The sequence below is a fragment of the Lipotes vexillifer genome, unplaced genomic scaffold (assembly GCF_000442215.2).
Source record: "Lipotes vexillifer unplaced genomic scaffold, Lipotes_vexillifer_v1.1 scaffold213, whole genome shotgun sequence".
Classification (NCBI taxonomy): domain Eukaryota; kingdom Metazoa; phylum Chordata; class Mammalia; order Artiodactyla; family Lipotidae; genus Lipotes; species Lipotes vexillifer.
The window spans coordinates 786044-800023 of record NW_006780610.1 but is presented as its reverse complement, the minus strand read 5'-3'; the positions used below and the strand labels follow the sequence as shown (position 1 = coordinate 800023).

The 13980-nt window shown below is 36.6% G+C and overlaps 1 protein-coding gene across 4 annotated transcripts in view; it reads right to left on the bottom strand.

Annotated features, from left to right (window-relative positions):
* Positions 1–13980, bottom strand: part of SCMH1 (Scm polycomb group protein homolog 1) — a 132906-nt gene that overhangs the window by 94588 nt on the left and 24338 nt on the right. The gene's annotated exons all lie outside the window — the stretch shown is intronic.

Here is a 13980-nt window from a genome sequence, read left to right as displayed (position 1 = left end):
TCTTTCCCTCTCTCTCTCACACATACACACATACACAGAGTACAAAACACTTTTTGATATTCATTTTTACTTAACGAAGGATCAGGCATTGATGAAAATGGAAGGCATCATCTTATCAAAAAAACCCCTCATTTTCCAAAAGAGTGAAAAGAAGCCTAGGGATGTTAATTGTCCATTGTCATTCTGCAATGACAAGTCAATAAGAATATACCATTTAATTAACAAACTGTAAAAATAAGATCATTATCATAGTTAAGTCTTCCAATTAGAGCTCCAAGTGCTTCCTTCAATCTGGCTTCAACCCTCTGTCCTGAGATACCAAAATCTAGTGCTTTCTGATAGTCTCCCAATCTACCTCAGCTTTCCCATTCCTGACAAAGAACAGATAGGCTGAACCAAAGCTTCAGAGAAACAGCAACAACAACAGTATCTGATATTACTGAGTACTTCACTGTGTGCTAGATACTGTGCCAGGCACCTTCTACCGACTACCTAATTTAATCCTCAAGACAACCCAGTAGGGGAGAAATTATCTTCATTTTATAGATGAGGAAAGAAGTATAAAGTAAACTGCTTAAGATTTCAAAGTGAGCAAATGACAAAGATGTGATTGAAATCCAGGCAATCTGTTTAGCCCACACTCTTTACTACACTAAATTATCAATGTGCATGTGAAATGAAAAAGGAAGAATCAGCTTTTGGGATAAAGTATTAGTTAAGAACTATAATTAAATTAAAGGGGAGGATGTGAGAAGAGAGAAGAAAATGTAAATAAGAGAGGTACCACCCCCACATGATTTAAACTTTTAGTCTCAAAGCTGGCTAGGCTACCAAGTGAGGTTTCCCAGGGTCAGGAGACTTCTTTGGGATAGCTCATTCATAAACAATGGAGATAGCAATTCACACAGACCTGTCAAACTGCTACCACTTCTTTTTTGCTTGCCTAGCTCTTTTTCCTTCTGTAAAAAAAACGCCAAAAGACAAAAAACCCTAATTTTATGTGATTTGGTGGGGATGTCTACACTGGGCTCTACCTACCTGGCCATGGAATGCAAAATAATGCCAGTTAAAAGCATCAGATTTCCCTAGACCAAAAGTGTATATGTATGCCCCAAGTTGGATCAACTGTTTTCTGATATGATGTGCATGTTGGAGAGAGCTTTTCTTTCTCTGAGATCATGGTTATAAGTAAGTTTGTAGATTTGGCACTGCTAAAATGGAGAACATAACTGAGAATAAGGCCAATGTAGAACAGGAGATGGAGACACGAGAGTGCTTAAAACCCTGTGTTCAGACACACTCAGCACCAGGTCTTGGGCTTCGCAGTTACACAAGTCACTAATTCCTGCCTCCTCCTATTGCCCTCCTCTAACCTGGTCTGGGTTGGGGTTTTACACTCCAGAAGAGCCTTGACTACTACTCTTCCTTTGACCACGGTACAAACAAACAGACAAATTTCTCCAGAAATTCAAGTCTGGTTTGTGTGTGAGTAAAAACAACTCTCTTTAGGTCAGGGAAGGGTTGAAGCAAGCCAAACCTAGTGCTGATTTGCCATGAATGATTCACTACACCTACGGATAAGGCAAAGCTGTTCTAGAGAAATGCTCCCTACACCTTCGTATAAGAGAGGAGTGGGGAGGAATGACTGCACAATTAGAAAATTCTGATTCATGCCCTCAGTTCCCAACAACGAGAGTGCCTCACCATGTAATTCCCAATTCAATTCTTTAGAAGTGGGTTACTGAAGCGGCTTCTATCTCATCTGGTACTTGAGCGAAAAAGAAATCCTCTCAGCTCTGGAAACCCTTATAATAATATTATAATAGTTAATATGTATTCAATGCTTATCATGTATTAAATACTTTACAGGCGCTTTCTCACAGGATATTTCAAATAATGCCATGAGGTGTGCACTATCATTACCCCTGGTTTGCAGATGATGAAAGAGAACCTCAGGACAAGTACCTTGTCCAAGGTAATAAGTGGTAGAAACAGATTCCACTACATGACAGTCTTATTCCAAACCTCATGGTTCTTAACTACATTTCACTATCTCCTAGCAAGTTTCTTCAAGAGTAGAAGGGCAAAGTAGAAATGTTGTCAACCCAAGGAATTACTGAGTACCTTATTCCCCTACCAAATTCAGATGTATTCACAATCTGTCTTGGGGAGTTATAGATAGAATGTTTAAACACTGAAAGGGATTTCAGAGGCCATACAGTATGAAGGTTTTATATTGTAGATGACAAAACTGAAGTCCAGAGAGGCTAAGAAACTTGTTCATGGTCACGTAAGTTGTTCCTGTAGTCAGGCTGGAGTCCCAGGACTTTCCATCTGATTCTCTTTCACTATGCTATGCTGCCTCCATAAGAAAACATTTATTACGCTCATATTATTTGCCAGCCTCCATGTGCTAAGCACTTTTAAGTGGGTTATCTCATTTAATCACTTCTACAACTCTGTGAATTTGATAAGAGAAAAGTAGCACTGGTTTTGGAGCCAGGCTCCCTAGATTCAAATCTAGCTCTGCTACTTACCTGGTGTGTGATGTTTGGCAAATTATAAGACCTCTCTCTGGCTTTCATTTCCTCAACAATAAAATGGGTAAGAATTGTAACTACTTCAATGGGTTGTTCTAAGGGTTAAAATAGGTTAATACATGCGAAGCACTTAAAACGATGCCTGGTATATGATGTGTTAAATGAATGCTGGCTTTTATTTTGATTATTATAGATGAAAAGACTGAGATTAGAGAAATTAAGTAAAATATCCAAGGTCGCTAAGCTAGTAAATAGCAGAGGCAGGATTTAAACCGAATTCCTCTGTCTCCAGAGCCTTCATTAGTAATCAGCACATTAATGTCTTCAAATATTTAATCACTCAGTTCTACCATGCTGTCTCTCTTGGTAAAAGAACTGGAGTTGTAAATTTGTGCAGAAAGGAAGAGAAGAGTAAAAACAATAATTTGAGGGTCTCCTCAGATTAAACAATGGCTTGCAAGGAAAAGGCCAGGTAGGTAAGAAATCCTAACCTCTAAAGTGGGAGTACCTCAGTGTCTGGCCACTGGTTCTCTCTTCTTGGTCCCCACTTTTTTCCCATCAACGATGACTGCCAATTTATATCTCTAACCCAAACTTCTGTCCTGAGTTTTATGCTCATATTTTCAACTGCCTTATTCTATAACTCTACTTGGATGCCAAGAGATCTCAAAATGAGTAAATCTAAAACAGAACTCTTGATTTTACTACCCCCTTTCCTCCAGTCATCTCATCTCAGTTAATGGAACCACTTATTTAAATCCAAGTGCTGAGACCAAAAAGCCTAGAAGTCACTCTTGGTTCCTCCCTTTCTATTGTCTCTCAAATACAAGTAATCAGCAAGTGTTGATGGTTCTTACATCTAATATACCCTAAACCGAACCGTTCCTTACCATTTTCTATTTCTGCCCACTAACACCCTAATCTGAGCGACAGTCAAACTTTGCCGACTACTAAAGCAGCCTTCGAACCCTTCTCTCTGCTTCTACTTTTGCCTCCCTACTGTCTATTCTCCACACAGCAACCAGAATGATATGGTTATGTTTTTAAAACTATAAATCAGATCACATCACTCTTATGCTTACATCCTGTAACACAAAATAAATCTGAAGTCTTTATGTATTTAACAAAACTTACATGATATGGAACTTGCTTACTTCTTATAACTCATCTCCTGTCACCCCCCTGCCCTTCATTCACTGGTCTTTCTGTTTCCCAAGCACACCAAGCTGGGTCCCTCTGCCTCAAACACCCTTCACTTTTCTCAAATCTTTGATAGTTCTTTGCTGAAATATCACCTCCTCAGAGAGGCATTCCTAGACTACCCTACCTAAAATAGCCTCCTAGATCCTGCTCCCTTATTATCCTTACCTTTTATCACTGCCTAAATTTTCTTTCTTTTTTCCATGTAATGTGTATGTCTTTTCCAACCAGAATATGAGCTCCATGAGAGTTTTACTGAACAAAGGAAAAATCTCCACTTATTAAATGGGTGCCAGGAATTGATAAATGCTTTATCATGTTACCCCATTTAATCCTCAACCATGTGTGGCAAAGTTTATTAATGATGTGGCAGGTGAGGCAACTGAAATTCACGGTTAAAAGTCAAGATAAAGCAACTTACCACTGGCCACACAACTAAATTAGTAAGTGCCTGGGCTAATATTACAAAGCCAGGTCTCCAATTCTAAACCCAGGCATGCTGCAAGTGTTCTGTGCTTAGCTAAGATTTCTTTTTAAAATATTTATAAACAACCAGTCACAAAGATCTTTCATATGCTCCTAAGACTGTGGGACTACTGAATAGCTTAGGGTTCATTTGTTTGAACTAACAGTGGTCTGAGCAAGCTCTGAACTTCAATGTAGATCAGCAGGTCTAGAATCTAATCATAGTTCATGCCCTCTGGTGGCAGGTAACAGAACAGCACTCATACCAGGAAGCACATGGGCCCTACTCCTTACCCCGCCATTGTCCTATATAGTAATTCCAAGCTTTATGAAGTTATTAGACTCTACGGCTGTCAAGATGATTCCCAAATCATTCTCTCCTCCCAGAGGAGCTTTACATACATGTACACATACAAATACATGTACAGAAACATGCCACCAATTCACTGTACAACTTTGGACAACTAACTTCCCTTTCCCTATTTCTGTATTTGTCAGATGATGACACTGAACTAAAGCAGTGCTTCCAAACTGAGGTTGGGTGGGCTATCTAAATTTTACCCCAAGAGGGACAGAAACGAGAACTGGAAGAGAGGTGCTGAACAAACTGTCTTCCCTGAGGAAGGAGTGAATGTTCAGTCAGGCTGTGTTTGGGAAGGACTGTTAGAATTCCTTTTGCTTCGGCCAGGATGCTGTCACCACTTCAGTGCTCCACTCTTATATACACACTCAAACACAAGTTAATTCAGATTTATTTAATTGGGCGTGGGGTTATGACTAGTCTTGAGATAGGTGTACGTATAGATGGGTCTGGCATTACTCTATGTCAGGGGCCTTGCAGAGAAGAGAGCTTGGTGAATATTTTTAAAATTACCTTTGTAAAATGAGTATTTAAGATACCATAGTTAAAGTTACTTCTCTCTAAAATTTCATCCCCCCTCCCAAATTTCTATAAACAGAGTTCAAATTTCCATAACCATAAATGAGATATGCATCTTTTAAAATCCCCCTTTTTACTGACAGGCCCTGGAAGCTATTTAGCATAAGAGAAGCCTCATCAGTGTCAGGAACATAAGAGGGTTCCTTTCAAGTCAATGTTCCACATAGACATCAGAGCATGTGACTAAGTTTGCTGAGCAGGCAGTTTATACTGGGATCCTGACACACTTGACTAGAGGCCTCACCAGAGGCCAGCTTTGCTCTAGCCTAGGGACTCTCAAACTTGGACACTGAAATCCCCTGGGGAGCATTAAAGAATACATCATCGCACTCCCAGAAATTCAGATTTAATTGATCTGAGGTAAGGCCTAGGCACTGAAATTTTTGAGAGCTCCCTAGGTGATTCTAACTGGCAGCCATGTTTGAGAATTAGTGATCCAGACAGCCCTGTTTAGAAGAAATAACCTCAGTCTAAGTATAGAATGGGCCAGTAAAACAAGGGGATGTGAGGAAAAGGTTGACATCACCTGAGAATCATTCTACCTTTTCACCTTTTTTCTGGAGGACTCTGCAAAGTAGTAACCAATGTTCCTATGTGAACAGAACACACACACACACACAAACACACACACACACACACACACAAACCACACAAGATTTTAATGGAGAAGAATGCTCTTTAGAGCAATGCTTCCCAAATACAGACCAACTGTGTTAGAGTCTCGGGAGAGCCATTTTACCATGCAGAATCCCAAGCCCCATTACCTAGAAATTCTGATTCAGCAACTCTGGGGAGAAGTCCAGAGGAGGCCTGGGGAACATGAACACACACACATATATATGTATAATCATATACATAAATTATTTAAAACTTTTTATCTTGAAAAATTTTAAACCCAGAGAAAAGTAGCAAAAAACAATACAAGAACAAACTATGTACCCTTCACCTAAATTCAGCAACTAATAACACTTCACCACAATTGCTTTCCATCTATCTACACACACTTTTTCCTCTGAACTATGTGAAAGTTGGAGACATCATGATATACACTTCACCTCTACATATGTCAAGATATTTGTCCTCAGAACAAGGACGTTCTAGAACTGCAATATTATCATATCCAACACATTTAATTAAAAATATCTTCAACTGTCCCCGAAACTTTATAGATGTTTAATTTTTAAAATACATCACGGATGACATATTGCATTTGGTTGTCAAGTTTCTTTAGTCTCCTTTAATCTAGGATAGTCCAGTTGCCTTTTGTTTTTCATGAAATTGTTACTTTTGTAGAGTCTGGCCTGTTTTATAGAATGTCCCACAATTTGGATGTTTTCTGATTGTTTCCTTATGATTACATTCATGCTAAACAGTTTTGACAAAGATACTACACAAGGGATGTTGAGTACTTCTAATTTCATTGCTTCAAGCAGTACATAATGTCAGTTTGTCTAATTATTAATGATACTGAATTTGATCACTTATTAAGGAATGACTGACAGATTTCTTCACTGTAATTTCCCCTTGTAATTAATAGATAATCAGTGGGGAGAAACTCTGAGACTGTGTGAATATCCTATTCTCCAATAAGCTTTTTTTTCTTCATTTTAGCATTCATTGATTATCTTGGTCTGAATCCATTAAAATGGTGGTTGCCAAAATGATAATTTTCTATCATTCTTTGTATTTGTTAGCTGATATTCTGTAAAGAAGAACTTTCTCTGCAACTTTAATTTTTTTCCCTTGTGTATCACTAGGGACCCATGAGGCTATTACTATTGTTCTTCTATTTTTATTATTCTCTTTGATGGTCATATTTTTCCAATTTTGGCTAGTCAGAGTCCCTTTAAACTGGCTCCTGTATCCTTCTGATACGTACCCATCAATCTTTGAGACTTCTTTGCTTTCTGGCATAATAAGATCTTCCAGACTCACCTTACATTTTCTCTGTTGCGCAGTCTTGGAATCAGCCATTGCTCCAAAGAGCCATGATTCCTTTTAGTGGAGAATGGGATTTAGAAATCAAATCAAGGTGCTCCCATTGCTACTGAGGAGTCATTGTTTCCAGGCCTTTTCAACAGAGCTTGGAATATATACATACATATACATATACATGTATTACCTTAGAATATATACATAAACATATGTATATATTCTAAGTGAATAAGTATTATATTAATATATATTTATGTATATTTTAATACATATTAATATATACTTATATACCTATTTTAAGTTAAGAGTTCATAACATACCTCCAATTCAAATCCTACACTGCAAGGGTTCTTCATCTTTTCCATCCCATACTTGTATCTTATTTACTCATTTGCTCTATCTTCAATACATGCAAAATAGTTTCAGATTATTAGGGCAAAACCACTAACATTATTAAGAAAAAGTCAGAATTTCTTTGCAGTTCCATTTTCCTTTGAAATATGTCCCATTGCGGGTATACTGTGAAGGTTCTGTGTTCAAGTTGTTTGAACTCTTTTTTCAATGTGGTTATGATATCCATTTGATACAGAGTTCAGTTTGTTTGTTTATAGTCAATTTTAGGATATGGCTTGTTCATCTTTTTTTTTTGGTTTATGTATTAAGACATTTATATAATTCAAAAGTCAAAAGAATATAAAAGGGTATTTTTAGAGAAGTCTCACTCTCATTTCTATGCTTTCCACCCTATTCCCAGACACTCCCAATAGGTAACCTTTTCATTATTTTCTGGTTTTAACAGTCCTGTGTTTCTTTTTATAAAACTAAGTATACAAAATATATGTAAGTTCATGTACTTTTATATATATATGTGCATGTGTGTGTATACATGTATATTTCCCCTTCTTTCTCAAAAGTAAATGGCATTAAGTACATTCATATCAATGTGTAACCAATACCACCATCCATCTCCAGAACTTTTTCATCTTCCCCAAATGAAACTCTGCCCATTAAACAGTAACTCCCCATTCCCCTCTCCCCTTTCCCAGCTCCTTGCAACCACCATTCTATTTTCTGTCGCTATGAATTTGCCTATATTCGGTACCTTGTATAAGTGGAATCATACAGCATTTGTCATTTTGTGACTGGCTTATTTCATTTATAATAGCATAATATCTTTAAGATTCATCCACATTGTAGCATGTGTCAGAATCTCCTTACTTTTTAAAGCTGAATAATATTCCACTGTGTGTATATACCACATTTTATTTACCCATTCTTCTGTCAATGGACACTTGGGTTGTTTTGACCTTTTGGATATTGTGAATAATGCTGCTAAATATAGGTATACCAATATCTCCTTTAGTCCCTGCTTTCTATTCTTTTGCCTATCTGCCCCAAAGTGGAATTGCTAGATCACATGTAATTCTATTTTTAACTTCTTTGAGGAAACATATTGTTTTCCATAGTGGCTGTACCATTTTACATTCCCAATACACAATACACATGGTTCCAATTTCTCCACATCCTCACCAACACTTGTTATTTTCTATTTATTTGATAATAGCCATCCTAATGGGTGTGAAGTATTATCTCATTGTGTTTTTGATTTGTATTTCCCTAAATGATTACTGATGCTGAGTATATTTTCATGTGCTTATTGGCCACGTGTATATCTTCTTTAGAGAAATGTCTATTCAAGTCCTTTGCCTATTTTTTAAATCAGGTTATTTGCTGTTGTTCAACTCAAGGAGTTTTAAAAAATATATTCTGGATATTAACCCCTTACCAGATAAATGATTTGCAAATATTTTCTCCCATTCCATGAGTTCCCTTTTCACGCCGTTAAAAGTGTCCTTTGATAAACAAAATTTTAAATTTTGATGCAGTCAAATTTAACTATTTTTTTCTTTTGTTGCCTGTGCTTTTGGTGTCATATCCAAAAATCATTGCCAATTCCAACACCATGAAGTTTTTCCCCTATGTTTTCTTCTAAGAGTTTTACAGTTTTAGCTCCTACATTTAGGTTGTTGATCCATTTTGAGTTAGTTATTGTATAATGGTGTAAGGTAAAGGTCCAACTTCATTCTTTTGCATGTGGATATCCAGTTTTCCCAATACTATTTGTTGAATCGGACATGTGATTTTGAAAAAATAATAACTTTAGTGAGATGTAACTCAATATATAATTTTAAATATCCGATTCAGTGGTTTTTAGAGTTATGAAACATCATTCTATCTAATTTTAGAACATTTTCATCACTCCTCCAAAAAGAAAACCCATATCTGTTAGCTGCCACCCCCCAATGTCCCTTCATCCCAATCCCTGGAAACCACTAACCTACTCTCTGCCTTTTTGGATTTGCCTATTTTCTCCCATCGTGTGGGCTGTCTTTTCACTTTCTTGATAGTGTCTTTGGAAGCACAAAAGCTTTTAATTTTGAAGCCCATCTATCTATTTTTTTTTCTGTTGTTTGTGCTTTTGGTGCCATATCTAAGAAATCACTGCCTAATCCAAGGTCATGAAGATTTACTCCCATATTTTCTTCTAAGAGTTTTATAGTCTTAGCTCTTACATTTAGGTCTATTATCCACTTGGAGTCAATTTTTGTACATGGTGTGGAGATGGGGTCCAACTTCATTCTTTTGTATGTAGATACCCAGTTGTCCCTGTGCCAGCTGTTGAAAACCCCTACTGAATTATCTTGGCACCCTTGTTGAAAATCAACCAAGCATAAATGTATGGGTTTATTTCTGGACTCTCAAATCTAATCCTCTTATCTATAAGTCTATGTTCAATTTATGCCAGTACCACAATGTCTTGAGTACTGTTGCTTTGTAGTAAGTTTTGAAATCGAGAAATGTGAGTCCTCAGTAGCGTGCTGATTTTTGCTGAAGTTCATATGACTTTCTTCCTTAGCTATTTTAATACGGTGAAGTCCATTAATGATATTTCTGAAGTTAAATATTCTTTTCATTCCTAGAAAAAAACCACTACTTTGTCTTGATGAATTACTGTTGCAAATATGTTGAACTCTAATTCCTAATATTTTATTTAGGTGTTTTGTAATAATATTCAGACGAGGCTGTGTGTGTGTGTGTGTGTGTGTGTGTGCGTGCACGTGTGTGTGTGTTTAAATCAGGTTTAAGTATCCAAGTTCTACCTGCTTCATAAAAAGAATTTGGATATTTTCCTTTTTCTATGATCTAGAAGTACACTGTCTAGTATGGTAGCCACCAACCACATAAGTTTTTAACTTTAAATTATAATTAAAATGAAATTAAATATTCAATTCTTTAGTTGTGGTAGACACATTTCAAGTGCTCTACAGACACATGTGGCTGGTGACTACCATACTGGACAGCAAAGACATAAAACATTTCCATCATCACAGAAAGTTCTGTTGGGTATCACTGATGTACAATAACTTAAGTAGCATTGATATTATCTGGTCTTCAAGGTTTTGTAGGATTTCCCTCTAAAATAATCTGCATGCAGTACTTTGATGTAAGTGCTTTGAAAACATATGTGATGCTCCTAGGGTCAATTTTGACAAACAGTATTTTCCTATTTCATCTAGCTTTCCTAGTTTACATTGGGCTATTCCCCGCCTTTGTCGTTTCTACTTTTGTATATCTGTGCTTATTCTTTTTTTTTTCTTTATTAGGCTAACTAGTGGTTTGTTATTTTGTTGAGGTTTTCTCCAAAGAAACAGTATTTTGATTTACTGCTTTTCTATTTTCTACCACATTAATCTCTTTCTATCTTTATTTTTTCTTCTACTTAGTTCTCCTTTGTATTTGCTTTGGAGTGTAACTTTTTCTAGCTTTTTTAATTGGGAATTTAAATTCGTAATATTTATCCTTTCATTTTTCTTTATGTCAGGTATTTAAGGCTATAAATTTTCTTCCAACCACTGCTTTAATTATATCTCAAAATTCTGATGTAATGTTTATTATCATTATGTTTTAGGAATTTTAAACTTTTGGTTTATATTTCCATTTTTCAAACAAAAGTTGTTTAGAGAGTTTTAAATTTCAAGGTGGAAGGGCATTTACCAGGGTATAAAGTTTGATATGCATACATACATACACACACACACACGTGATCTATCTTATTCATTAAAGTCTTCAACCCCTTTACTTTTTTTGTCCTCTTGGCCTGTCTTGTCTTGAGAGAGGTGTGTTAATTCTCCTATTAGTATGTGTGTCTATGTCTCCTTGCATCTACCATAATTTCTATTTTATTAATTCTACCATGTCTAATAACAGAATTGTAACCTCTGCTATTATATTGTTTGAAGTTCCTTCATATATCCTTGATCATCCTTTTATTTTTAGCTGTTCTGACTCACTTTACCTTAGGTATGTCTCCTGTACAGAGTATAAAGTTGGGTTTGACTTTGAGCACCAATCTGAAATATTTTTCTTTTAATAGGTGAGTTAAAACCATTTACATTTATTAATATAAATTACACATCTGGTCTCAACACTGTCACATTATGTTTTATTTACTGCATTCTCCATATTTAGTTCATCTCTTTGTGTCATCTGTTTCTTGATCTTTTTGCTCCTTTGGTATTTAGGAAGTTCTGGAATTTTGTTTTAGTAGTTACCTTTATACTAACATATGTTATAATGTCCTTAATTCCCTTATTTCCTCACTTAGGCTTCTACTATTTGGTTTATCAGTTTTAAGTGATACCCTGGACCCCATCTACAGATACGACAGGAGGAAAGGGGCTTGCTTTCTGGCTGCACTGTGTTGGCTTGGCAGGCTCCTGGAGCACCCCATCTTCCCTATGGCCCAGGTCCGGGAGCGCAGGGCAGCCTGTAGCAGCACCACCCTCCCCATCTTAAGTGGTTCTGTAGAAGAGTTTCTCCAGAGACATACCTCTCCATGAACAGCTTTCTCAGCACCCTGGAGGATGGAGTTCCAGCAAGTTCCATTGCTGTGGCACCACAGTGATTTCTCTCATCCAGTGAGCCACAGCTGTGCCCCCTCCAACAAGGTCTATATCTCAGCCCTGAGATGGGGGAAGGGAGGCTCTTCCTTGGGCGCTCTATCTCTGCCTCAGTGTTGTGGCTTCTCCTTACGTCTGCTCTTCGAATATTCTTTAGAGTTCTCTTGCCTTTTGACTAGCCAATCCCTCACTCCAATTCTCTGTTATAGTTAACATGTATATTAAACTTTCTGTGTTTAAACTGCTGTGTGGGTTCTCTTTCTTCACTGGACCCAGACTGATACCATACTATTCTACTCTTGTCCCTACCTTTGTTTTTGTCTTAGATTGATCATCTGTTGTTTGGATGGAGCTCTTTCCATAACTGATTCCTTAGGAAGGGCTTGGGGTCACAGTATTTCCTGAGTTCTTGCATGCTGAAAACTCTTTCAGTATAATCTCAGGACTTGAAAAAACAGCTTGTCTAGATATAAAACATGTCTTTTCATTTTCTTTCCTTGAATTTCTTAAAAATGGTGCTGTACTTAGTCTTGCTTTGTATTTTGCTGTTGAGAAGTATGACGCAAACCGGACTTTCTTTCCCTTGTAATTTGGCCTTGTTGCTGGAGGCTTAGATGAACTTTTCTTTATTCTTAGAGTATAATAGTTTTACTAGAATATGTCTTAGAGTTGACCAATCTAGATCAAATTTTCCAGGAATAAGGTAGGCCCTTTCAATATGAAGGTTTAGGTGTTCTTTAATTTTTGGAAAATTTTCTTATATTACAATTTTAAGTATTAATTCTGTTTATCTTCTTCAGGGACTCCAAATATATATGTACACATACATATATATACACATTGGATCTTTGTTGACTATGTTCTATATCTAACAGTTCCTTTCTGATACTTTTAAACCTTCTCTAATATTTATTTTTATTTCTCTTCTCAATGTCCCTTATTATATTTCCAGTTAAATCTATTGTCCCAGTGGGTACCCAGGAATTGAGTCTTCAACTGAGATTATTTTTCTTTCAATTTTTTTCTTGAGTGAACAATTCTATTTTCACATCTTCCTGTCTATTGTGCATTTCTAGTCTGACTTAAAATTTTTGATTCAAGGTATTTTTTCATATCTGTCAATACTTATTTGAGATGGGTTATTGTGCAACAGTTTTCCTCTGGCTACTCACTGATTTTGGCTGTAGAATTTTCAATAGTTAAAATGGTTTTATCCTCTATTTCTGTTTTTCTTCACGTAGAAGCTTTTTATAGATGTTGACTGCTGTTTCCCAATCCTTTGAAATGTCTTATATTTTCCTGGGCTTGCAAAAAACAGGATATTCCATTTTGGCAGGGGTCTTGGGTCATGAGTTTTCTGTTGGCATAGTGAAATACAGTTTCTTTAGTAGATGAGCCTATTTGGGATGGGATGGGAAGGTTTGTATGTCTTTTGATTTTATGATTCTCTTTTGTTCCTGCATAACTCTAAATCACTACCCATGGTTTCCTTCTTTTTCTTCAATATTATAGCTACCTCTCCCACAAAGGTAGTTGTCTTCCCAAGACTGCTATCTCTCGAACCTCACTCTTTTAATTCACTCTCTTTCTTCTGATTCTCCAGTAGCCAAGGCTCTAATCAAGTAGCTCTTAGCTCTCTTTCAGTATTTCCCACTCTGGATGGGACTGTCTTTTTCTGGGGGTGATTTTGGCTGTGTTAGGCTCCCATTGCCCTCTCCTTTTTTAATGTAGTTTCTACCTACATAAAACTCTTCATTCTGGTATGGGGTGGGTACTAGCTCTAGTGGTTTCAGATCTTTATATCTGAACATGTAGACAACATGTTACTGAAATCTGTGGTATTCTTTTTTTTTTTTTAATGTCTTTATTGGAGCATAATTGCTTTAGTATGGTGTGTTAGTTTCTGCTTTATAACAAAGTGCATCAGCTATACGTATAT